At 39.6% G+C, this 26,693-nt stretch overlaps 1 protein-coding gene across 1 annotated transcript in view; it reads left to right on the forward strand.

Annotated features, from left to right (window-relative positions):
* Positions 1-19,119: 19,119 nt before the first annotated feature.
* Positions 19,120-26,693, forward strand: part of EHF (ETS homologous factor) — a 31,534-nt gene continuing 23,960 nt past the window's right edge. Inside the window, exon 1 of the mRNA XM_030483553.1 lies at positions 19,120-19,243. The gene's annotated coding sequence lies outside the window, so the exon portion shown is untranslated. The remainder of the gene's footprint in view (positions 19,244-26,693) is intronic.

The raw sequence follows: 26,693 nt of genomic DNA on the forward strand, positions 1-26,693 counted from the left end.
TGTGAAAACACATGCAGATGCTTGTTTCCTTGTGCAATTGTTCCTATTGTGCAAGTGGTCCCCAGCATGGTAAACAGCAAAGTGAGACAGTGAGATAGGTAGCTTGAACAAATATGTATTTATTTGTCAACTCTATTTTGGTGGCTGTAACTAAAAATAGTTTTGATATTGTATATCCAGTGTTGGATATCATTAATACTTCTCAGCAAATTCAATAGTGACTAGCAGCAGTCCTTTTATCAAAGACAAGCATCACATACTCTCGTGGAAGGTGTCCCTGCCCATGGCAGGGGGTTGGAACTAGATGAGCTTTAAGGTCCCTTCCAACCCAAACCATCCTGTGATTCTGTGAAACTGACCTCATTTGAGGAAACAAAAGACTCAGCATGGTCTGCCACTAATGCAATTCTCAAAGCTGCTGATTTTGCAGTTTCTTTTCAGGTGTTCCTTGGATCTTCACTACTGTAGAAATATTAAATGATGTTGCTGGAGCAATATTATTGATGGAGCAATAAATGGTTGCTGGAGCAATATTAATCTCTGAAACTACTGCTAGATGTTTTCTCTTTTTCAAATTACAGATTCATTGGTATTGACCTGCATTGTAACTCATCAGCTTAATTCTGCTGAATGCTGCACTTTATTCTTCTGAATTCTAATGAATTACTTGTATACCAAACTGACTCAAATGTTTGGCATTTTTCTGTTGCTATCTTGAATATCCTTGCAGAAATACTCTGCAATCACTAGACTGAGATCCATTCATTGCAAAACAATCAGATGAGCTAATGGCTCACATCTGGCTTCTTGTCTTTGCAGTCTTGTTTCCAAAGTAAGCTTGTGAGTGTGTAAGTTCATGTGCACATTTCCTGCCTGCCTCCTTGTATCTTTTAAAACTATTGGTCAGTTTTAACTGTATTTGACACAGAAGTAGCTGTCCCAAGGACACCACAGGTTCAATGGAAATAATAAAGTGAGGAAAAAAAAGAGGCCCTTAAGATCCCTCCTTAAAATACAGCATCTAGGAAGTGCTGCAACACCTACCAGACAGGAGAGAATTCAGACGAGACACACCTATAGTTGAGTCCTGCTGTGGGAATCCCTCAGGCACAGGCTACATGGCTCTTGAGAACTGTGCCAAAAGACCCAAATCCATAGGCAACCAGGATTTTTTGGTCTCACTGCTTCTAGTGCTGCTCCTTCTGATGTCCCCCTTTTTAGGAAATTCAGTGCTTTAGTAAATGAAGATGCGGAACTCCTCTGGCTGGAGCTAGGAGGAATGCTAAAAAATGTATGAAGACAAACTATCAAGGATGCATTTTTTTCAGAGGAAAAACTGAGTGTGTATGGGCTGCTACAGAATTGCAGCAAGTTGAATCTACATAATTTCTATAATTCTATGGTGAATTTGGGTTTTTAGAATTAAAGTAAACCCTTGACTTTTTGTCATACCTGGGTCTGATTATGCTCAGGAATATAAATAAAAATCGTCCTTAAACTCCAAGTTTCCCCAGATTTACAGACCCATTATCATAGAATCATACAATCACAGAATGGTTTGGGTTGAAAGGGACCTTAAAGCTCATCTAGTTCCAGCCTCCAACACCTTCCACTAGACCAGGTTGCTCAAAGACCCATCCAACCTGGCCTTGAACACTGCCAGGGATGGGGCATTTTCATCTTATGTGATGAGTTGCACAGCTTGCATACATCAAGTAAGACAGATCTGATCTTCTGTGAAGAGTAAATTGGGGGTTCCCAGAGTTGTGCAAAGTGACTTAGAGGCAATAGTAACTCCTTCGTTCTCAGCAAGGCAATGATTAAAAAAAAACAGATCAAGAGAATCACTTCTTTTAATTCTAGCTTGCTCTCCACCAGATGGTGCTCTTGTCTCTGAGGTGGTGCTTGTTTCATCCCAATCAATCAATACCTAGACGTATTGACCCCTCTGCACCTCTTGATTTGTCTCTACTCACACTGTGTAGCAGGATGCATTGCACTGGGTGACTGCCTTTGCCCAGACCTACTTTTGCAGGTCTGACCTGCAGCTGTGCATGACTGTTTTGCAGGATGTTTGTTTGGAGTCTCTGGGTCTTCAAAACCTTATGCTTCCTTGTGAAACTGTGATATTGCAACTGAGTCCAATCACATTGCATCAATACATCCCAGTGCTTTGTTGCCACCTGACATGTTAGTCTTTATGGCACTGAGACAAGCAAACCAAGAAATGAGGTATCCTCTGTGCAATTCCAGACACCAGCATGACTGTCAGAGGTCATGATATGTTAATCAAGCATGGGATTATGACCTGTGATGGAATGTGTTAGCTGTTTGGAAATCATGTATTGGTTTCTCCAGACTAGGTCTGTATCACTGTAAACAAGTGGATGACATGCCAAATTAAAAACAAAGGCTGAGCCAAGCAGGAAACAAATCTGATTTTACAGTGTCTACATCCTGTGACTTCCAGAGCACTTGCTGCACTTGCCTTGACAGTGGGCTGAGGGCAAGCATTGATCTTACATCGGCCAGGGCTCACCCAGAGCAGCTCATGAAAGAGCTCTTGTAACTTCCACTTTTATCTAGTACCAGGAAGACAGCTGCAAAGGATGTTGTAAAGGCTTTGTTATCTCTACTAAAAGCTCTGAAAAGCATAAAAAGTTAACACAATGTCCCATAACATGATCTCTGTCATTTCAGGTGTATGAAGTGACGCTGATAGTAAAGGCAATGACCCACAAATAACGTGCCCGGGACCTGAGAAGCCTCCAGCCGACAGCTGCTTAGTGGAGGCTACAAACCCAGCTGTAGCCCGCTCTGCAGGTGTCAGCATCCTCAACCTGCTCACAGCTCTCCATAGCCCCCACCTCTGCCTTTTCCATGGATCTCCTTTTAAGAAAACTCCTGAAAAAACTGAGCATGTATTTTACTGTAAATTATTTGCTTTCTTTCTCCCTCTCCATATACTTCATTTGCTGGCAGTCCCCATCCTACGTCCTCCTCTCCCCCCCGACACTGTATTATTGGTGGTGTTGAGGAGATACACCTGCTGGACAGCTCAATGATTAACCCAGTGTCAGGAAGGGATGGGTGAGGGTTCCAACAGCTGGTATAAACTGATGGTGGGCAATAGGAGCTGCTTTTCTGTAGGACTTTTGTGTTTTGCTCTGATGATGTTACTGGGCTAGGAAGGAGGCAGGTAAGAGATTGTAGTTGTGGACCTAAGCCTTTTCATAGGAAGTTCTTAAAGTATTTTATGAGACTGAGAATTATCACTGCCCTGCTCACCTCTGCATGAAATGACAGGCACTTGCCCAAGGCACACAGTGAGTCACTGTTGAATAGTTACGCCTGGGCTTTAGCTTGCAACTTTATAATGAGTTCTGGGGGCTCTGTAACAACAGCAGATTTAAAGAGGGGAAAAAGGATTAAAGAAAAACTTGATGAGACTAGGTGACCGTAACAAACTGAAGACTTGTAACTGTTGTGTCATATCCCTTCCTGTCAGAGGCTGCTAATTCACACAGGTCCTTTCATCTGTAGATCAAATGGCATCTTAAAAACAGGACTTTTGCTTTAAAGCTGAACTAATATTCTATTCTTCCTTTTTTCCCTTACGTTTAACTGGGGAAAAAAAAAAAAAGTTTTTAACTGGGAATAATTTTAATTTCAATTTTTATTTTTCTTCAGATTACATATTTTTCATGACCTCTTTGTCTTATTCGTATGCCATTGTGGATGTTTAATTTAGTTCAACAGCAAAAAGCATTGTATTTTCCTCACTGACAAGCAGCTGAGTCCTACAAATAGCTTCTTCCAGACTGTCCATGTGCAGGAATGGTGACCAGTTGCATGGGCCTTGAGACCTGTCCTGAGCTCTATTTTCTTTGATGTTTTAGTGATGTAATGGGTCATGTTATCTGTTGTGAGATCTTTGCATCCTGCTTTTCCAAATGCCTAGCTGCTGTAACTTCATGGACAGATCAGCTCTTAAGGGAAAAGGGGCAAAAATATACTCCCAGTTGTGTTTATAGTGGTATAGTCCTTGCATGTGTTTGTGCTGAGGATTGATGACAGCAAATCCGCTGGCTTAAGATTTACTTGTTAGTATGGACTGGAAAGTCTATTTCAGTTTGATCTTTTCCCACCTAGAAATTTACCCTCGATTTAGAACCAAATCATAGGAAAGGGCTTCTCATCTCTCTGCAGCTACCTTAATAGTAGGTTGAATTTATAGGAGAAGGAAAATTATTGGAAGAATTTAAGCTCTCATTTGATCCACTGCCCAAGAGAAAAAACTTCAGAATACTTGTGACTAAATGGATTTCTCTTTCCCATTCAGAGCTGCTTGATTCAGCTGTCTTTTGGAATGATTTTTGCCAGATGACCCAATACTGTGGTCAATGTGAAAATTGATTTGGAAACCCTAAAAATTCTGATGAGGATGGGACAATAGAGCTGTAGGGAACACTTGCAGGGGGTTGGAATCAAATGATCTTTAAGGTCTCTTCCAAGCCAAACCATTCTATTATGCAGAAATGCAGATTGTACAGTATGCATGCAGAAGAGTTAATCCAACAAAACCTGTTTTTATCTCAAGACAGGCATACAGGTTGAAACTGTACTCTCCTTCCTTAGACATTTTAAGTACAGGTAGAGAGAGAGGTAAGCTAGCACTCAAAAAACCATCAAGCTACAGGAATTAATAGCTTTCTGATTACCAATCTCAGGCATGGGCAGGCAAATGAAAAGGTAATGTTAAGATTTGGGTCAGGTCTAGAGAACCTGCTTCCTCCCTACTCTAGCCAACCAGGGCAGTGGAAGCATATCTCCATTGCTAGGCCTTAGAGATCATCTAGTTCCACCCAACCTTTCTCTAGACCAGGTTGCTCCAAGGCCCATCCAACCCGGCCTTGAATGCTGCCAGGGATGGGGCAGCCACAGCTTCTCTGGGTAACCTGTGTCCGTGCCTCACCACCCTCACACAGGGAAGAACTTCTTCCTAATATCTCATCTCAGTCTCCCCTCTGTCAGTTTAAAGCCATTCCTCCTTGTCCTGTTACTACCTGCCCTTTTAAAAAGTCCCTTTCCAGATTTCTTGCCAGCCCCCTTTAGATATTGGTATAATATAATGAAGAAAATAGATAGTCTTGCACTGAGAAAAAGAATGTGGGTTGATTTATCTTAATTCTAATTTAGCTCTGAAATTGAGAGGCTACGAGAGCTAGTGCTTGGGGTAGGTGAAGCTAGACTCTCTGAGGAAGGAATGGACTCTGCCTCCCAAAGGTTACCAGAGAACTGCTGTGATTCAGAGCTTATCAGAGCTGAAGTGACAAAACAAGGACGCATCTTCCAGAAAGTCTCCAGATATGCAGCTGAGATGGGCACTGCTCCTGGCATGGAGCCGTGGTATTGATTCCTGGTCTAGTGCTATCTGGTGTCCCTGAAGTTGATAGCACATGTCTGCTGACTTTGCCCTCTGCATTTAGTTTTGGGTGCTGGGTGATTGAGGGCTCTCTTCTGTCCTTTCCCCTCCCCCCCCCGCCTCCATGACACTGTGGTAAATGTATTTCATTACTAAAAAGAACTCAACGTCTAGGCCAAGTTCTCAACCACCACTGGAGTCCTCAGGGAAGATTCTCAAGGTCAGAGTGAGGGGTATAAGGCACTCTGCAGCACTGGCAATGAAACGCTGTAGCTCCTGTGGCTCATGCACCCTTCTCAGTGGCTGTGAGCAATTCCTGGGGAAATGCATCTAGTTGCATGCATCTCTCAGCCACATCCCTTTTTCTCTCTGAGGCGTAGGAAACACGAACAAAACTGTGCTGTATAGGTTCTGCATGTTAGTGAAGCAATGATGAGTTTCTCTCTCTGTGTCTTTCTCAAGGGAACCTTGAAGCCAAAGAGCTTCGGGAATATATGTTTTAATAACACCCCTGGACTGTTATTGCTGGTCTTCGCATTTGACTTGACATTTTGTTTACTGTAGTATTTGTGAAACAGGGACAAGCCATAAACATCCATCTAGCTGCACCTCTGCAAGGACATGTTCTGACATGCACGAATATTTTCAGTGGAAGTGTTCCTGCAGCCATCTTAGATCTTTGTGGGTTTTTCAAGTCATTCAGTTAGAGAGAAAAACAACCATAACATGTTACTGAGGTCACAAGATGAATAAGACATTATGAATAGTCATGCTGGAAACAAAAGCTTTGGTGTATACTTGGTGAGAACTGTGGGGGTTGACAAAAGTTTGCAGAGCAGTTAAAAATAATGAAGCATATGGAAAAATGTTAGCTTGTGGATAATTTCCAAGCAAAAAGAGTTTCTGAATAGACTGTTCGATGTGGGGGCTTCACTCACCCTTATTTTCATCTGAGCTGTGAATTATCTGGTCATCATCTTGAAGGTAAATCATTAAGTGAAAAATCTAGGGAGGAGGATGGAAATCAATGTGTCAGGTTTACCCTAAGTCCCAGAGCAGTAATTGCTTTCTGTTGCTTTAGCAGCTGATGGCTTAATCCCCTAAGATTAAGCTTCTCACCAGCAATGTCAAGTCTTCTGAGTGGGTCATAAATGTGAATACACCTTCTTTGCATCAGAAATTTTGCCAGCAGGTAAAATACCTTTCTTTCCTATGCCCTTTAAAAGATGGATTATAGTAACCTGCCCACATAATAACTTGTCCATTTGTGACAAAGCTTTGCTCTGTATCACATCTTACTGTGGATTCATAACTTCCTTCATGAACTGCTGGGATTTTATCTGGAAGTTTCAATCAGATGTGTATTTATAAGCTTTTCTTAACTCTAGATTGTGAATACTTACACATTTTTTCTCTCAGCATCTGTATAAAAGGATATAATGTTTTACAAGTCTGGACCTGAAAGGTACGTATCATATAACCTGCCGATAGTCTTGCAGAAAGAGTGTGATAGAAAGAGAAATACACTCCAGATTTCCTAAGATCATCCCAAAGGCACAATTATCCAAGCTAAACATCAAATCTACAATCATGGGTCCAGGCATATCTGTCCCTAATATGGTAAATGGCAGAAATACACTGGCATAAAATGATGGAGTGAGGTTGAGTGTTAGAACATTTACTTTTCTCAGTCTTATGGAATCTTAGCATGATTTGTTTTTACTCCCTCTGAGGTAGATTTTTCTTAAGTGATGCATCTAATTTCAAGTTCATTTTTGTCTTTCAGTCACTTATTTCCCCTTTTTCCACAAAATATGAAAAGGTTTGCTACCTCTGAGGAAATTTCCAAGGAAAGAACAGAATTAGTAGCAGCAATCAGCTGGAGGGATGAACGTGCTTATTACATGAAAGTGCATGCTTAGCAATTAAAATATTCTAAAATAACATTGTAGTTGTTTTTGTGCTTTATGTACAGTATTAAAAATATAGTCTACCACAGGTAATTTATGAAAGCAGCTAATAATGAGTTCATTATTGCATAGCAAGCCAATGTTGCAGTCGTGGTTATAGGCCAAGCCAAGGTCTTTGATCTTCTGGTTCATTAATGTATAAATGAAAAGACTTTAGCTTTCATCTCGCATTCATCGGCTAATTATCTCAGTAACTGGTCTCACTCAGGTCTCAGTCAGTTCTTATTCAAGGACTTACTCTTTCATTTTCCATCCTCTACACAGGGAATGAATCACCAGAGTCATGATTTATTGTCCTTTCGTATAAGAGATTTATTTTCATGGCTCTGTTCAAGGGACTCACCTGTCTGTAAAATTTGCAGTTGAAACAATTCGAAAAATACCAGGTGATGTAGCTATTTGCAGTGACACCATTGGGTATTAGTTAGGAGGAGCTGATTTTAAATAGGAAAATGCAGCACTTGAGAGTTCAGCCAACCTCAGGGCTGAACTGAGTATCATCAGAGCAGTAGTGTGCTCTCTGGAATTCTTCCTCTGCTCCCGGTGGATCAGGACATGCAACCCACGAATAAGATTCAATGTTAAGAGGGCATTCAAACTTCTAAAAAAAAAAAAAAAAAAAAAAAAAAAAAAAAATTGAATTATTGGATCTGCTAGCCTGGATAGTAGAGAGCACTCTGTCAGAAGTGAACAGCAAATAATTTCCTCTTGGACAACATTCTATTAGTTTAAAGCTTCCTATCAGCTCTAGGATCTCTACACAAGAACATGCTGTAGTTTAAATCTCTCATTCACTTCCAGGTATTGCAAATGACCAGTTCCATTCAGATAAATTTAAGTAAAAATTTTATATATGTATAATAGTCATATATATTAATATTAATTATCAATTCTAAAGTAATGAAATCTGGTCTGGATGGTGATTTTAAAATGTGGTCTTTGTTTTGCACACAGATTGCAATTTTCACCTTGCATCTCAAAGAAAATTTATAGTTACCAAATGGTGCTTAATAGATGATTGCCAGTCTCTCTCTCCCCCAATTTTCTTCATAATTTTAATAATAAGAACTCAGTGTCAGCAAATAGGAATATTAAGTTCCTGACTTACCACTTGTATACCAAACACTTTATAGGATGCTAAGACATATATCCTGTCTTATTATCATAGAATCGTAGAATGGTTTGGGTTTGAAGGCACCTTAAAGCTCATCTAGTTCCAACTCCCTACCATGGGCAGGGTCACCTTCCACTAGACCAGGTTGCTCCAAGCCCCATCCAACCTGGCCTTGAACACTGCCAGGGATGGGGCAGCCACAACTTCCTTGGGCAGCCTGTTCCAGTGCCTCACCACCCTCACAGTAAAGAATTTCTTCCTCATATCTAACCTAACTCTCCTGTTTCAGTTTGAACCCATTGCCCCTTGTCCTATCACTACAGTCCCTGATGAAACTAAAACACATTTCTTGAAGAATTATGTCATTAGAAACACACACTAAATTTGTGCGTATTGGTATTAAGATGATAGATGCTTGGAATGGCGAGACTGCTGGTATACCCGCAAGTTCCCGTATCATCTCTTTTTTTGTTTTATGTTTCAATGGGTGATGAATCCATGTATGAATATATCATGGCTTACTTGCCTTGACTGCCATTGATTTTCCAGCAATTAGAGCTGGTGGTGAGAATGGAGCTTATTCTGTGCAACTAGAGTATATGGAGAAAAATGTTAAAAGTGATATTTAGCATTGGACTCGCATATAATTAACCATAATTTTCAGGGGAATTTTCTTCTGCTAACTCTTTTACTATACACAACTGCACATGAACAGGTGGCTGCTTTCTTTTAACTTGTACTCTTACGGGCACTGGATTTCATGGTGCCTCTACATATAGCATTATTGGAGATGTGAAAAGGGACATGATGTGCAGTTTAGAAGATGACATGACAAGATGAATGTCACAGTGGATTGTAACTGGACTTTATGACTGAATAGGAGCCAGATGATTAGGACAAGCTTCTTGCCAAAATGTAATATGTCATTGATTAGTCTTGTAAAGGAAGAGGTACAAGTTCCATTCTCAGGAACACTTTAATCTAGATGATCGAGTAGTTATAGTGGTAGTTATGATAGTAGCTTCTATTCATGGAATACAGCTGATTGATCAAGAACTGATTTAAAGGGACAAATAAAGCCCTAAAGCCTTATAGCAACCTGGTCTGATCACTTATCTGACTGTGATTTGAGCAGGAGTTTAAACTACAGACCTCTCTTCCAAACAGAGTTATCCTATGAAATAAATACATCCAAGCACAGAGTGAATAAAAGAAATATAGGAAGTGGCTGTACCATTTTCTATACAGTCCATAATCTGAAACAACTCCTTTCCCCCGTTTTCCCCATTTTTTTAATTTTTCCTTTTTTTCTTCTCTCCTTTTCTTCTTCTGTAAGTCCTGGGCATTTTAACATTCTTTCCTGTGTTGTGATCCAAGAACATGCTTTTTGTATACTTTCTGTCCATACCCAAGAACTCTCAGATGTTAGCAAGCTGGTCACTATTTAGATTGGGTCATTAAGACCTTGAACTAAATTATGTAATTGGCAGCAATGCCAGAATAGCAGATTCATTTTAGTAACAATGGTGCAATGTCCTACTACAGATATCAATTTAAAGATAGTGTCCATTCTTTCCTCCAGATGTTGCTGCTCCATAGGTGTTTGAGTATGCTCTTGAGAGATATTTCTGCAATGCATGTGTGTGTGTGGAGGTGCATGGTAATGCCACCTGTCTGCTTAATGAGCAGTTCACTCTTTCAGGGTGATTGACTCCCACTACTGGGGTGATCGCAGTAGGCATTAATGTCTGTTAATATGTCCTGGCACTTAGGTGGCATTACTTTCACACAGAAGAAGCTTGTAGAGCTCTTCTGTGGAAGCTGCATGCAAGTAGAAGGATTGCCTGTAGGGCATGAGACCAGCGATGGAGTTTCCTGAAGATCACAACTCCAGCTCCAAGGCTTTTGCTGGCTTACTAGAAGAATAGGGAGCAGCTCTAGGAGAGACTCACCCCTTTGAAATTCAGGGCTGTGTTGCTGTGGATCACTGAGTCTAGTTTGCAAGCCACAGAATGAGTCCTAGTAAAGTCACTGCAATTTTTCTCATTCTTTCCTCCCACAGATGCACCATGCCAGCTGCTAAAAGCCATTTCAGAAGGGCATGGGAGAAACCTGGGAGAAGGTTTTTCTTTCTAAATAAATCAAGTAATTAATTCTGAGTAACGCAGTGTTGCACGCATAACCCTGTACAGGGGTGATGAGGTGCCAGCTTCATGCCAGTGTGTCTCACTGCAGTAGTTGCAATGCTGCTTCCCATGGTCGCTTCCCACGATTGAACACCCTGGTTGGTAAAAGGCGAAGGCAGCTCCGCAGCACCCACTGATCAAACAACTGCATAGCTGAATAAAATTGGACCTTTCTCCTGGCAAAAATGTTGTACATGTACTTTCAGCTGGGAGCAACATGCCAAATGTAAGGATTAGGAAGATGAAATCTGCTGAGTAAAAGGCACCTGGATAATATTATAGCTATCAGACACACAGCCCATCTCGAAGACTAATGCAGCAGAACTCTATAGACAAATGGTGAACTTCTCTGACCCTCAAGTTTAATGAGAATTATAAGTGCTAATTCAGTGGTCTGGTATATGCAAGACTTGTGTTTATGGGGTCCCTAGTTAACTCTGTAGAGTCTTCATATCTAGACATACCCACTGAAACTTGGAAAGTCTCACCAGCAGGAACGCATTCATTCTTATGGAACTCACGAAGAATTACCTCATTAGCATCCTAGACCAGATAGACCTTGAAAATTAAATTGCTGAAAGGCTGTGGCAGAACCCAGAGGAATAACTCAGGTCCCTGAAGTCCTATTTATGTCCTGCTTAGCAAAAGTATCTGCTCCACAGTGTAAGTTTTGTAGTGGGAACCAGCTGACTTTACACTGAGGTCAGTGTAAAGTCATATTTTCTTAGTCTATCCTTCATCTCCTGTAGACCAATATTTGCCCTTGTCACACATGCACTGAACATGCATATTCCGTGGCAGCTAGTGTACTGGTATGTCCAGCTAAGGGATGTGAAGGAAACTCTTGGAACGTATATGTGCCATGTCCTTATATCTACTGAAAGATTTCCTTTTATCTGCTAGCAAAGTGAAAATATAGTAAGGAAAGGGTGCTTTGTTTCAATTTTATTATACAAACAAATAAAAGTACTTGCAGTTCCATGGAATTTTAACACAGTTAATCATAAACCTGATATTTGCATCTCATGGGCACTGAGCATTGTGTAGATACTGGAGTTGGGATAAACTGGTTTGGAAAGGTTTGCCTGCTATAGCTGTGTTCAAGGGTTAACCCTCGCTCTCCCACTTAGATGCTGGCAAAGCAAATCCCCTCAATCACAAAGATTGGAAGTTAGCCTATGAATTGTTCACACCTCATGCTATGTTGCAGGTAGCTGCTTGTTTTGAGATGTCCCCAAAAGATCTGTTCTGGTATGATTCCTAAGGCTAACATGAACCATGAAGGGTTTGCTTTTTAATGTCCTTCGTACCTATGCAGTTCTTAGACCCCCTTTGTTAATTTCTGTTAAGCTAGTCCAACTTTGCCTTATGGCAGGTAAGTCCATTCCCTGACTCTAAATGCTGAAATCTTGGAAGCTTCTTTAATAACCTTTCCCAAATACACAAATGTACCCATTTGAATGTGCTCAGCTCACACTTATGCACCAAGACAGACGTGCATAATGAGTTTCTTTACCCTCTCCTCAGCCATTCAGTCATGTACTGCTCACCCACAAGCACGCAGACATGCATTTAGATGCGCTCATACAGAATCTCATTACTCTTCAATGTCATGAAGAGTGAGGAGCTCACATTGAAGATATCGGTCACTCAATATTCATGCTGCCATGAGTCTCTCTTTGGTGTATTCCTACTTGAGTAATCCAGGGAAGCAGTACTTGTGCCAGAGATTCCTCATGACAAATAAAATCCACAATCTCCCAGACAGATACTCTGCATCCCAACTTGTCTGTCTTGGTATTCTCTGTTGGGACCTGTGTTGTGCTGTCCTGTCCTTGAATTGCTCTTGATCTAGATCGGGATGTGGGTGTTGTGTCCAGGGATGCCATTGCCTCCTCATCTCCGTTTCATTTTGCCATGCCATATGGATTACGAGGGTGACTGCCTTGGAAAGCAGCTGATTACACTGTAAACAATTTCCATTTTCACATTTCTGGCCTTGTCATCCCTTTTCGTTCCCATTTTATTGGCTGTTTGATCTGTCCTTATGACATGTAATTGGCCTTTGGCAGCTTGTTGTCCTTACTTTTTAGTTTTCTGCTTTCCCAGCATGCAAAAGAAACCATGCATGTTCCCTGTAGGTCTCTGCTGGAGATTAGCTCAAATCAAATCCTCTCCTCTGAACAGCTTTTAATTTTGGGAATGTTCAAACCATTTAGATTATTACAAAGACCCTAGTGGGACCTTAGGGAATCCAACACTCTTAAACTGGGAAAAATTTAATTTGATAAGAAAACCTTAGAATCAGCATTTTGCAGCTGGGAGCTGCATACCCGTTTGTTTTCCTAAAAGGTTTGACATTATATGCTGTATATAAAATGCTATAGCAAAATACAGATACATTCTCACTGATGAGGACCTAAGTGCAGGAATGAACTTGAACTCTTGTCCAGCCAATCTACAGTGCTTATCCCCACTTTTCTTGTATTTATAGCTTAATAACAAGGTATACACATGACGCAAGACCTCTTCTACGCTCTGTAGCTGTGCTCCAGTTCCTATTTCTGTGAATCAGTGGCACCTGGGGGATCAAACAGTGGTTTGTAGTTACAAATGATCCTAGCAAAAACCTACTTCTATATTTACCAAATTCTGAGAGTGAGAGGTGCAACACCTGTATGAATGGTTGTGCCCCTCCTGCTGCCTGGGGTTTTTACCTTGTCCTGGTTTATGAGTGTAAGAAGAAAATTATTTAAGCCCTGCTAAAAGTGCATCTCGCCACATTTGTGCTCCTTTGTTTATCTTTGTGCATTAGTTCGTGATTGCATTCAGTGAAAGACAGTTTTATGTTCTCAAAAATCAAAGGTTTTGTTTTGTTTTAGTCTTGGCAGCATTAAGGTGTTTGCTAAGAGGTTCAAACCACAACAGATAGAAAAGACCCATTAGGTCATTTTGCCCTGCCTGTTGTTTAACGCCTATAATTGCATAGTTGTGAAGCTTTTTCTCTGAGAGATCATTGCACAGTCAGTATTGCCTCATAATTATTTTTTGACTCCTGAAAAGGTAATATATACAGCTATATTAAAAAATGCTTTTAGATATACATTGCCAAAACCTCACAGAAATCCATGGAACTGCATCAGTTCATATGGGCAGAAAATATTCTTATAAATAGTTTCTCACCAATTTGTCCTGTTGTGTCCTTATGATTTTTTCACATTTTTCTTTCAAATGAGAAGCAAAACATAACGGATGCTGCACTGGATTTAGTGGTCTCCTCAGTGCTACATATCTTTTTGTTTGCCACAGCCATTATTTATTAATATTAATCTCTCTTTCCCCATTTCTCTCATGAGTTTATTCACAACAGTTTGAGCAACAAAGGAGTGGCTGGATGCCAAAGCACTGTAACATTGAGTTGATTTGACCTGCTCACTGAGGAGACTGAAACAAACACATAATAATAAGTCTGTATTCTCTCTAGGATTTCCATCTTTTGCTTTCAGTGTTTGTGTAAGCAGCTTGTATATGCCTTGCTAGTTCATTCTAGCCCTTTGTTACCCTTATCTTCTCCATCAAAAACTTAACTTGTTATTGCTAATTTTATTTGGTTTCTACCCTATCCCCATTCTGTTTGCCAGTGGAGATGTCTGTGGTTTTCTTCTGTGAATCACTCTGTTAAAGCGTGGACAGTTTTGCAGTGACCCCTGCAAAGATTTTCACATATTTTATCCCTTTGTTCATCAGTTTGTCCAGTACCTCTTTTGAGGCATATCTGGATTTGCAGGACAGGGTACAGAATGAAAGGGCTTTATAACTCAGTCGCTTCCAGTTCATTGGTTCAAGTTTATAGCAAGTTAGGGTCTGTCTGGTGGCTGGGATGTGTGTGAAGAAGCTAAAGAAATATTAACATACACAGCTGTATTGGTTTAGAAATTGAACCTTCATAGAATTTTATGCAAAACTGATAGTCTCTTGTGACGATTGCCTACCTCCTCATCATAACTACCTTTACTTATAGTTTATCCAGATGGTGACCAGCAGAGCCATATTTTGCTTAAGGTTGAATATGTTTGGAAAAACCCAGACAAAATGCTTAGGCTATTTTTATAGACTGATGCCACCATTTGTTCATATCTTAAAAAAAATAAAATAAATCAATTTTTTCCTTTTTTTTGTTGGAGAAAGGAGTCTGATTTACAGAACTCTTAAGTGCGAAGATCTGAAATGGAAGTGAATGGGAGCTGTGCTTTCAGTACTTTGCATAACTATAGAATACTAAAAGTGGTCTGAATACATGGTGCTTAGGCATCTTAGAATGAGTACCTTGAGTTATTAAACATCTTGATCTTTTCAGGATTCCCTATTTAAAATAGGGATAATACATTATTACTTTCTCACTTCACTAGGGAAGCATAAAGATAAATAAAAGTGTTCGTGCTAATACTATAGTATTAGTGCTAATGCATTAATATAATGTAATACACTAATGTACATATATTAAATGTTTATTTACATGATAAAGGTGTTACTATAATACCTCAAATACCTTGAGGATGAATACTATACAAAAATTCATGAGGAAATGGATAGAAGTTTTCAGAGCAAGTTTGATTCATGTGCAGCACATAGAGTTCAGGGCCACTCCCTGGATGCATAGTATTCCTCCAGCTTCTCTTCGAATGTGTGACATCTTGCCTGTGTCCTAAGTACAGCATTTCCTAACTTTTCACTATGTTAATAATGTCCTTCTGGTTCTCTCTCTTGTGTTTGGTTTCTAGTTGTACTGAGTGTAGCTGCTGGGCCAAATGTGGGACTCGCTGAAAAATTTGCCTTTTCAGGAGCGTAGACGTACAGAAATAGCCTATGTTAGGTGCTGGGAAAGCCCTTTGAAGCCAGGAAGTCCAGAATACTCAGTGCAGAAAGAAGCTGCAGGGAATGCAGCTCTCTATCATGGAATCCAGTATGCGGACAATGGTTTGTCAATGAGCTTTACACTGGCTAATTTTGTTTGGATTTTATTTGGAATGGTAAATAGCACACCCTTGTAATCAGTCCTTGCTTCAAACGCAAATGTTCCTGAGCTTTCCAAGGAAAAGGCAGGAAAATTTTTTACTATTAATAGAAAGAAGAGTGCTCCTCCCCCCCCTTAATTTGTTGGAAAAACACTATTATGGATGACAATTATTCAAAATTTTGTTGCAAAGTGAATGTCCTTGTTGGAAAATTTCAATGTAGCCAAACAGCTAACAGCTAGAATTTGTCAAACTGTAAATTAAAAATTACAAGGCCTTGCAAGCCTGTGCAATGGGTAACCTTAGCAGCACATGGTGCTTGCCTATAACTTTGAACACAGCTTGGAAGTAGCATCGTCCCGCTCCTTCTGTCTTCTCTAGTGGTGGTTTTACAGAAAGTATATTATTTTACAACAAACTTTATGAATCATTTCTGATTTTGCTGCAGCAGAATGAAAACAGGTACATCATACCCTGAATTCTCTGATTGTCTGGCATGTCTAATATGTATCAGCTTCTTACACTCTCCTTTTGATATTCCACTGGAATTTAACAAATGAAACAGAGATTAATATTAATGGAAAAGTAGAAATTACCATGCATTTGTTCTCTGTTTTCATCAGGTGTCAGACATTACAGTAACAGACGCCAATTTAAGAATCTAGACAGATTTAGATAATTTCCTCGATGCTTGATGGCTATAATTAAATTAATTCTGGGAATCTGCACTGACACTTCTGCCATACTGTGAATGTGGCCTCCTAGTTCCTAATTATAGAGGTTTTCATGTTTTCTCTGCCACCTAAAATTGTGTGGGGACCAAAATCATGTTAATTTTGTGGCTGCAGTGCTGGAGAAGGGTATGCAGGAGGAAAGGTCTGCCTGTCTCCGAAAGCCACCCTCTCGGTGCTGAACCACATGTAAGTGTCAATAAGCATACTTGGGAGCATGGGGGCAGCATAGCTGGCCAGGCAGGGCAGTAAATTTAAGGAGCCACCACCCTGTGTGGCACCCTGCCTTTGAAAATAGCACACTACTAAATAATGCATGCTGGTGTGCCGACTAAGTTAGCCTCACCTTGCCCAGACCTGTCGGTACAATGTGCTTTTTTGTCTGTCTGGAAGTATTCTGGGTCTTAGCAACCAGAGCTGTCTGCCCTTGGGACCTGAGACAGAAAATGTTCACAGCCACACAAACAGAAAGTGACACACCAGTCTAAGTACCACATTTGAGCCAAATTCCTGCTGCTTTTGCTGGTGTCCTGTCTAGCAGTAGGAAAAGTCTGATTTCTCTAGGTATGTTGAGATCCAGTGGTCACATCCTCCTGCAGTGCTTCTGCAGTGTAAGAATAAGATGAACTTCAGTGTGACTCTTTAATTCCCCATATTTAGCTCAGTTAGATGATGTAACAGGTGGGTTCCTTGTTAAAGATGGGTTCCTCCTGGGAAAGGAAGTGTCCTTTATTGCTTTCTCATTCTTTGCTTACTTCTTAGCTTTTTCCTGTTTTCCTGCTCTGGATTGATCATTTATGGTGATATGATGCTAAGACATTATTTTGATGATGAAAGCTTTAGTATAAATACTTACCAAGACATGAACTGGTATGCAAATACTTAGACTGGGTGACATGAACGCTTAGAGAAATCTTATAGGTACTAGATCTACTTACGAAAACTTCAAACAATTGCCTTGCTGTTTTCAGTGACATCCTTAACCCTTGCTGTTGTAATTACAATACTGCTCTCCAAGACGGACAAGTACAGCTTTTCTTCTTCCTCAAGAACAACTTTCTTTGGCAGGTGAGAATCAAGGTGAGAAGCTGTGGAATTTGACTATAACATAGGTGAAAATCAATGAGATCTTCCCAAACAATACTTGGACATGGGTGCACATTATCAAGGTGAACAAAAGAAACTCAGGTCTTAATGTAATTGATGGCTATAATTAAATTAGGGTGGATACTAGGAACAAAGGTGACTTGAGTCTGAGAGTCTTGAGTCTGAGATCCACTATTTTTTTTGAAATCGGGTTCAGTATAAATAACATGTATGAAATGTTTCCCCTACACTGACAATGGGCTTTGATTAATAATTAATAGTATTTCTGAATGTTGAAGGAACATTCATGCCCTGTGCTTGGTAAATCTAGCACAAGAATGCTTGTCAGCATCCACTGGGAGGGAGATTTATGATGAGACCTGGAACCAAAAGTGATCAAATACTGGAAAATTCACTTCACACAGACCACTGAACAGTCACTGTATAATAATATTCAGCACTTGTGTTTTATGCATGTGAATCAACGAAACCTCAGAACCTTACTGCATTTTTAGCTGTGTTCATGTTAGGTGCCTTTTCTGACTAGCAAAATAATGAGAGACAGATGAGGGTTCATATTTTGATTTAGATATCTTGTTTCCTGCTCAGGTTCATGGTTGCTAGCTGGAGGGTAACCCACACAGGGAAAACTTTGGATTCAAACCCTTTAGAACTGTCCTGCAAGCAGAGATCTTCTGTGAGGAAACAGCCTTTCCTTGCTCTTCACTCTACTTGATAGTTGAACTGATAACTGAATTAGTGAAAGGCCTCTAATACAGTGCTCAGAGGATCAAGCAAAAATATTTTGCCTGACTTCCATGGGCTGTGGAGCAGCTGCCTTAAAAGTTTTAGCTTTCCCCTGCTGATCTTAACTTTCAAAATTAGAAAGGTTAGAAGCAGAGAAATGTAAGACTGAGCACACATCTGCTGATGTTTCTGTCCTGCTAACCTGCATGTAGCTGAGCTTTCATACTCAACCCCGTATACACATACAGTGATCATTTTTTTTCCCCTCATTTTGTTTTCACTTTCTCTCAGATACCCAGAGAAGCTGGAAGAGCACGAGATTCCCCCTCCTGCAGAGACATGCATTTTGCAGGATGCTCAAGGTATGAAAGAGGAGAAAGAATTGAGCCCATGACATTGGCTCACCCAGTCCACCTCTGTGCCAGCACAGGGTTATTCCATACCATGCATCTCCTAATGTTATTTCCAGACTAATTTTAATTTAGGACATTCCTGCTTTTCACTTCTCATTCTAATTATAATCTCCCTATCTACCTGAAATAACCTCCATTAAAAAAAAAAAAAAAAAAAGGGATGGTCTTAAAAAAACAACTACAAAGAAATCAATCCCTCATCCATTACCAGGTTTTTCTTTTGTTCTGGAGCCACGCGTGTAACCCGGTTAGACCTGTTCTCTTTGAATACTGAGGACTGAGCTGGCCTTATGCAAATGCTCCCAACCTCATCTTCGTTGTTGTCGTTCAGATCCAATCAAACGAACAGGAAGTGACCTAAGGAATTTCCCTATTGGCTGCCTGAGTGTTCAGCAAAATGTTTTAAAATTAATATCACATCCATTTATCTTCACTCCTGGGAGTCTTTAGGAGACATAACCTTGTACCTCTGTGTTTACCCAACCTACTGTTCTGTAGACAAGTTTCCTATTGCCTTAGTTAAGGATTCCCACTCCAGAATCTGCAGCTAAATGAGGTAAGGTGTGTGGGGTACTTTTTTTTTTTAATATACTTCCTTTAAATTAACACCAGTGACAATGAAAAAAAAAAAGGGGGGGGGGGAAGAGAAGTATCTACTGGGCTCATGGGCACCCTGCTGAGCTCTTCCCTTCCCTCTTTGGAACAGCAGCTAAGCTCATTTGATCGAAAGGCTTTTTAACATTGCAATAAAGACTTCTATTTCTGATTTTGAACCTGTATTTTACTTCTGTTTAAATATTTCTGTTGCGTTTATGTTTGATTGGGGCCAGATCTGCTGCCTTTACTTACCCAGGATGTCACTGATACTGAATTGAGCCTGTGGCTTTGTCAGGATTACTTAAAGTTTACTGAGGATTTTTTCTGTTATGATCTATCTAATAATATTCTGGGTCCTAAAGCTGCTGCTTTTGTCCACAGAGTGGTCATCTGTTCAGTAAGGCAAGGGGTGAGAAAGTGGACCTTCTCGATACCACTGAATGTGGTGTCAGAAAGCTGGGAGACACTTTACAATGATGTGTTTCTGTTGCTTTTAGGAGAAGAATGTTGATGGTAATTGTGTCGATTGAAAAGAAAAAAAGACAATCCTAAAGTACATTTATAACTTGGCTCAGTTTTATCCTCAAGGCAATTTCTTGGCAGTTCCTGTGGTGAGCGGGGGTTCTCCCGATCTTAGTCCTTTCTAAGCTAAAGCACTGTACAGAACCCAGCTCAAGCACTAGGTAGGTAAATACAGTGTGAGTAGAGGCCTGCAATGTCTTTGCCTGTTTAATTTGTTTCTCTTCCAATGGTAATTTTATTTTAATAGAACCAGAACTGGCCCCTTAAGGTATAGACACAGCTGTTTAATTAATTGTAGAAGTGAATGCAAAGAAAAAGTTGCTCAAAATCCTTGTTGATTTTGTAAAATATGTGTAATATGGTTTAGTGATAAATGTTTGCGTTTTACCACATGAGGCATTTTAGGCAAATACTCTTGTGTATATGGTTATAAAGTTACTGGATTCTATCCGTAATGTGCTTTTGGATTATTTCATCTAAAAATATCACATGTCACCTTTACTTCTAAAGTACATCCAATTACCCTTTTTTCTCTATTCTTTAGACAATGAAACCAGTTCATAATGACAGAAATGAGCCTTGAGGTAAAAGTTTTATTTAGGGATTTTATTTGTACTTCTGTCAAATAGGACTGTGTTCAATATATCTATCTTGCATGACTATTTCCTGTAATTGGTGAAAACATTAGTGTAGTAAAAAAATACACTTGTTTAAGTTTTGTTTTGATGGCAAATTTGCAAATAGATATTTAAATCAGTTTACTGATATCTCTTTTGCACTGTAGAAAATACCAGAGCCAGAAAACATAGCAGGTTTATGTTTAATGCAAAGGCAGAAACCGAAGAAAACAGCCTCAATTGAAACAGGATTAAGGTGTTTCACCGACAAATATCATAATGACAGCTTAATTCGTGGTGCTTAAAGTTTTCAAAACCAGAAGTGATTGTTGCAGTAACAACGTAGGACTTCCCAGAATTTTTCAGAGTTTAATTTGGTGACTCAAAGTAGAGCTTATCTTCTAGAAAACTTCCAATCTTAAAAAATAGAAAAAAAAGTCCACAAGTCACTGGGAAATTCATCGAAGTTTCAGTGCCCCAGCAATTAAATGCTATTCCTCTAAAAATATTTTACTTCATTTTCAGTCTGACATGGTCTAACTTCAGCATTCTGTCACCTGATTTATTTGTCTTTGGATGTGTGCAGTTCCCCTGGGTGGCAAATTTCTGTTCCTTGTGTAGGTAGCTGGGGACAAGTCCATCCTTACCCTAGCCTTGGATAATTGTGGTAGTCCAAGCTTCATCGTCTGGTCCCTGTCACGGAAAAACTTGCACTAAACTTACACACCAGTGAAAACCTTGGGACCTCAACCTGTTCCACTGTAAGCTTTTCCATCCTTTAATCACCTCAATGGTCTCCTCTAATTTTTCAACATGTGCTGTGAAATTTGGATGTCGGGACTGGACATAGGCTCTAGGAACAGCAGTGCCAAACACAAAGGTAATGTGGGTCAATACACTGGGATTTCAGGGTCAGGCTTAATAAAGTGCACCCAAAGCTTTCATTGTCCTCCAGACACCCTTCTCACCTTTGAGAAGGGTGACATGGCTATGCGGAGACAAGGCTATGGTTAGTACAGGTGATGTTGTTTGCTTGTATTTTTTTCTTTTTTTCTTTTTAACTTTTTTCTAGTCCTATTGTCATTTGTAAAGCCCATAAGGATGGTAACAAAATGTATTTTTCCCAAGTTATAGTAGTAAAGGCTATCATATCAGACAAGAATAATGCTTTGTTTGCCCTGGCACAAATTAGGTAGCCCTTCACAGCAATTCATAGGGTGACAACACATATTACCCTAGTCATGGTGAGATCAGGTAATAGAATGTGGTCTATTTAAGATGGAATATTATGACCCTCTTGTCACCTGAAAGAATATGCTATAGTATCACCATAGGAATTTCATATTACTTCAGATATTCTCAGGGTGTTGTGAGTTTTCAGCATTGGTGGGAACAGACAATAAGACAGTTGCACAAAGACAAAATTAAATAATTTGGCTCCCAATGAACTACCTTAATTTTTTCCATTCCCAATGAATTTTGTTGTTAACATCAGTACTTATTCTGTCTGGGAGGTGCAAGGTAACAAATTGCAATGGAGAAAGATCAAACTAAAACAGAAAAATCATCCAGAGACACAGATGAAGAGAGATTAGAGAAGAAAAAGGAGGATTTCTTTAGGTGCGTCTGTGTCCAGACAGGACTGATACGTTAACCTGTTGCCTGTCTCACAGCAGTTTGCACAAAAAAAACCTCTGTGAGGATGAAATTCTACACCTGCTGAAAAAGAGAATATTTATGTACAATTCTCACAGAAGAGGATTAATGATTTTATTGCCTCAGTGAACTCAGAGAATTGTCCATGAGCCGTGACATCTTTCCAGAATCGGTGCTTACCTCCCTTCCCTTGCTCACCCCTTATGCACCCTTTATAAACATGTCTAACTTCGTCTTAGGTACAAACCATTCGGTCTTCTCCCAGGCAAATTTTTCACTGACTGCAGTGTAGTCTGGATCTATTCTGTGGAGTCTACAGTTACGTAGTCCATCTATTGGGGGTTTATATAGATAAATCTATATTTGGGGGTTGGAACTAGATGATCTTGATGTCCTTTCCAACCCTAACTATTCTATGATTCTGTGATTCTATTGCTGTTTACTTGCTTAGATTAAATTCCCAGGCAAGTGTCCAAGCTGTTTCTGCAAAGCGATGAATACCATCTCTGTGAACTGGAGTAATGACCTGCTGTACAGAGGGACAGGTTGGAAAGTGGGTGCTACAGGACAGACCTGTCTGCCTTAAAAATTGGTCAGTGCGCCAAGACCAAGCTACGGATAGAGATGAATGACCCCTTCTTATTCTGATGGTTAAGATGACCACCCTTTGTAGGATTTTCTGTGGTCTTGCAGTGCTCTCTTTCTCATCCTCCTTCCTACAGTGGTAAAGTAGGTATTCTTGTTGAGGACTAGGCGTTCCTGCAGCAAGCAGCACATAAAAAGAAAAGGGTCACAAACTTAATTGTCAGTTGTCATTGCTAATGACACACGATGTTAGGATGTGGTAGAACCAAATATAAAGGCTTTGCTGTACATGAGGAAATGAACAGAAATGCTAATAATTTTTGTAGCTTGCATAGTTTGTGATGTTTAGTGAAGCAAAGCCTCTGCCCAGTCTCACAGCTTTAGTTACTATTGAACTTTAAACCATAAACTCATGGAGTTTTCTTCCTAATAATAAGCGTCTTGTGAGCACTGGTGAAGTCCAACACCATCTTCAGCAAAGCGCACTGGCTTCAGCCGCTGAGCCAGCCTAGTGCTCAAAGGATGCTTCAAGATGTCTAACCAGAAATGTCTGCTTCCCTTTCTCCCTGTCTCTGCCTTCTGCACACTCTGAAGCTTACATGTATTTTGGCTCCTGATGAACCAAGGATTTATTTCAGTAAGTTTTCAAGGAAACTTGGCAAGGGTGGAATTTGTAAGTAACACTCATGAAAGAAAGGGTAAGCAGAAAAGGATTTGTTCTCACAGCTGGCATATGGAAAAGTAAGGATAAATTTTGTTTCTGTGGAAGTCATCGTGAGTCCTTCTTAGTGTGTGAGCTCCTTTGAGCTCTACTGGGGATGCAGCTTGCATCACTTCACTCACAGAATGCCTAAAATACCTGGGACATTCGTTGGTCTTTGGTCTATAGACAGGTGAGAATGAGTAAACATGGAGTCATGTAGCCAGTGGAGCAATCAACTGGCATTTGGCATTTTGTGTGTCTCCCTCTAAGGAAGAGCCCTCAAAGTCTCCCTTTCCAAAAGCTGACATTGCATATGGTTATTGTTATCTATTCTTCTGCTGATCTTGTGAAATGTGCTCCACAGGGAAGAGTACGAGAACTAGTAGACAAAACAGCTATCTGGGGCTGGATAATCACTAGTCATAGATCAATAAGATGGGGCAATAAAAGAGAATTGCTTTGCAGTGGTGAAAAGAAAGTCATTCTACTCGAAGGATATGAAAACATGTAGAATAAAAGTTCCTTTTATGGAAAAAGTGTTATGGAGGTAGGTTACGGACATAAACACTTGAGTTATTTCCTCAGCTCACAATGGTAGCCAGAATAGTCTCCTGAGCCCCTACAAGTCTTTAAGGATTAAGAAACTATGTGTAGAAATATGCTCTATTGTCTAAATTACTAGTGCCATAATCAGAAGAATTTTTTTTTTATTTTTATTTTTTTTTTTTTAATACTGCTCTGGGTTTTCTTTCATCTGGCAGTGAGCAGGTAACCAATTTATATTGCTATATAATTAACAACCCGTGTAAAACTGCCCAAGATGCTATGGTCAGGATTCAGACTAAGTCCATGAAATAATGATTACCCCAAAACTTTCTTAATGATTTTTACTGAAACATATAATTATTATTATGCAACAGTTTAGAAGCTTGCATCTTGATGATGCACTTTCAAAGTATGCTTGGTTAACCAGGTGTCTCATAGATTGGCATGGCTATGGAGGGGCTTTATCAGGGAGTTGAATTCTGACACATTCAAGGGTGCTGTTCTCATCGCTTGCAGTGGGATCTAGCACACTGCTCACATAAAACAGACTTGTAATATTCTCAGGCAGCTTCCCTGAGAGAGGAAGATGAAAAAGCTTTAGAAAGCTGAATTAATAGATGATTAGATGAGTAAGATATCCTTACAGACTTACCAAAAGCAGGAAGTACAAAATGAAATAATTTTTCCTTCATTTAGTGACTTCTAGGTATCCTTACCCTCCCTAAGATTTTGGGTTTTTTTTTTTGATGGAGCTGTAATACTTTGTAAGAATAGGTAGAAACTTCTCTTCCTTTTTAAAAATCTCAAATGATTAGATGTTTTTGGATTATAGTCAAATTGTAGTCAAACCAATGAAGTTTTCTTAGTCTGCCTGTAGCAACTCCTGGTACGCATAGACTCACACAAACATACTGCACTAAGTAAATGCACATGCCCACGCTTTAGTTCCTGCAGGGGCTTTTTTCCTTTACTTTTTAAAATAGGAATTCAAATATTTGCCCCAATTTCAACCGATTTTATTTGCTTATCTGAATAACTCCTCCATTTAATCATTTAAAATGTAAAGCTGTTTGTATTTGGTATATACATGTGTTTTGTTGGTAGGTATAAATGAGTGATCAGCCTTGTCCTGCAGTGATTAAAAAAAAAAATTAAAAAAAAAAAAAAGAAGAGAGAAATAAAACGAAAAGAGCCCTGGTTTTGTTCTGTGTTGTGGTAGTTTTTCTTGCAAGAACATGTGCTACTATACATCGCAAAAGCTAGCAGGGCTTTGGGTCACAAAGAACAAAGGTGTCAAACTGTCGTATGCTATGACACATCTTCAATATTAAAAATCCTATGAAGATTTAATCATTAAAGATAAAAAGAAGAAAAAAAAAACCTCCTTGGCATCTTAAAATAGCTCATATGACACTGCTAACACTCCCTTCCTAAAACAATGTTAAAGATGGTATAATTCACATGGTAATAAATCTCTTTTGACGAAAAAAGTTGTTTGAAATAGTCTGGAAATATTTTTATTGTTTTTGTTGGTGGAACCTGTTCCAGTTACCTTGAGGACTAAGTGAGATACATAGCTGTACAGGGGAGAAAAAAGAACTGAGGGAAGCAAGCTTTTTCCCCTGTTTCTGACTCCTCTAGCCTCCATTTTAGAGACCAGTCACAAACTACCAGTCACAAACTTGCTCTAAGACCTGCCAGTATTATGCCACAGATAGATAATAGAAGATGATGTTTTCACGTGTTTTAGTGGTTACAGGCTTATGGTGGTGGTAAAAGGGGCTTCCTTGGCAAGGTCAGCAAGTCTGAGTAAGTAGAAGGCAAAAAATGAAAGACATATTAAAAAAAAGAAACAAAAATTACAAAAAGAGAAGTAAAAGAAATAAGGAGGAAGAGAAGGAATAGCAGCAACCAGTGAAAGACAAGGAACAGGACTGCAGACTTCAGATCCTAGGTAGCATTTGAGATGGTCAAATCTGGTAGTCTGCAGAGGCTGAAAATCAGGATTACTATGGTGAGGATCTGGAGAAGGTTCCCTGGTGACAACGTGCACAACAGCCATTGTAGGCTGGTTTAGTTTATTGCTTCCAGCGCAGCTGCTCTGTGGTGACAGTACAGGCTGTTTGCAGTGATATCTTAGTTTGGTATTCAATGCTTTGTCTTTTACAACAATTTTACAAAACAGGCTGAGTTGTACTTTTGTTACTGGGACAACTTGAATATAGGTTTTTACATGTCTGTTGATTGGGATTGGGATCCTCCCTCTCTGTAGCCTAGTAACGTGCTTTCCAAAATTCCTTTCTTTCATCGTGATTACAACAAAACCCCCAAACAAAACAAACCCCCAAGAAAGTATGGAAAAAAACCAACAAACCCAGACCCCAAAACCTCCACCTTGAAATAGCCATAGTTCCACAGAACAGAAATTCTGAATTTCAGCCAGCTCTACTTAGGAATTTCTATCTCGTTTTCAGGATCATACGTTGGTCAAGGACAACTTCTTTTTATTTAATGCTTCAATATTATTGAATATATACTGAATTAATAAATTTAATTTTTTGGCTAACTTAACATTCAGGCACATGATAGCCATGATGCATAGAAGAATGTTGGTTTCAGTCTAAACAGGTCTCTTTCTTACAGAAAATTCTTTCCCTTTTTAATACCTTTTCTATACCCTCAAAACCTCCACAATCATCCCAACTCATCTGCATGTTGAAATTTTTGCTGGAGACGTGATACAATGGATAACAGTGGAGCTTGAGCTTAAAGATGAGTTG

The sequence above is a fragment of the Strigops habroptila genome, chromosome 4 (genome assembly GCF_004027225.2).
Source record: "Strigops habroptila isolate Jane chromosome 4, bStrHab1.2.pri, whole genome shotgun sequence".
Classification (NCBI taxonomy): Eukaryota; Metazoa; Chordata; class Aves; order Psittaciformes; family Psittacidae; genus Strigops; species Strigops habroptila.